Below are 1,304 nucleotides of genomic sequence, written 5' to 3'. Positions count from 1 at the left end.
TCAGTGAGAATGTCTTATGGAAGGATATTTATAATATTGGCAAGATTATTAAACAAAACTTTCCTCCTTTGGATGAAATAAAGGAATTCCTTTCTTGTAGCTCAGTTTTTAGACAAAAAGTAGAGCAATGTTGTAATGGATCACCATGGGACAATAACTAATGTGCCAGACATATCTCATAGAGGCAGACTTCCTCAGCAGGTGTTAACGTTTGAAGAGACTAACGAATCACTGACCAATGAGAGAAGGGGAGCTGAGTGCTGAGTATGGGATGTATGATGGATATATATATGGTATGATTGTTGTATTTGAGTTGTTGTTTGTTTTTGAGTAAAACATCTTTTTAAAACTAAAGACCACTCAGCGTTATCTTCTGTCGGTGATCCTTGACAAATGTACTGATCTTTCTGGTATCTTGCATCTTATTCAAAACAAGTTTATAGTGTAGACTGTAGTGGAAGAGATGAAAGTTGCAGAAGCTACAAGATATATTGAGACATATAGAACTGAGTTAAAAGAATTCTGCAAGCCACTCTTTGTTTGAAAGAAAGATTTCATCTTCAGTGTGAATTTTATTTTTGACTGGGAGCCTGAGGAACATGTACTGAAGAGGATACTAAAAATATACTGTCAAAAGTATCAGGTAAATACTCGTATAATAGAAATGTCCACTTCAATATCTGTGACTTGCTCCTTTCGTTTCTCTAATGTTGGGTTTGCTGTATTGAGAATAATAAAGAATATTCATATACTAATGGGACAAGGATTAAAGAAACTGACCATTGGTAACTTAACATTATGGAGGAGACAAGATGTTAGACAAAAGGTACACGTGTATTGAATAGTTGAATATTGTTTTATAATATTATGCAGTGTACATCTAGGAACTGAACAAAGACTTTTCTAGGAACATTAGAAGGTAGAGAGAACCTAATAAGTCTTAATAAGAACCCAGCTGTACATGCAAGGTGGTGAAAACAATTATAGGAATATTTTTACACTGTTACACTTGTTTTTAGTTGATCTATTTCTCTTTATGTTTGTTCTTTCTCATTTAATGAAATTAAGTCCTCATATTCCCATTGAGAGATGTCATTTATGATTTTGAGAATGATGTAATGTTTGATCTTGATGAAGTAAGTTTTATCTATTGTATATTTTCGAGATTTAATTTTTGTTAGCTTTGTGGTTATTTTTAATGTACAAAGTTTAACCCTTTTTACATATTTATAAAAGCCAAAACCTTGGCCAAAACAATACTTTTGAAGTACTGCAAGCACTGTAGCAGTTATAAGGGGGGCTGG

This window comes from Amphimedon queenslandica, unplaced genomic scaffold (genome assembly GCF_000090795.2).
Source record: "Amphimedon queenslandica unplaced genomic scaffold, v1.1 AMPQUscaffold_10646, whole genome shotgun sequence".
NCBI classification, from domain to species: domain Eukaryota; kingdom Metazoa; phylum Porifera; class Demospongiae; order Haplosclerida; family Niphatidae; genus Amphimedon; species Amphimedon queenslandica.
Note: the sequence above shows the minus strand (reverse complement) of the source record.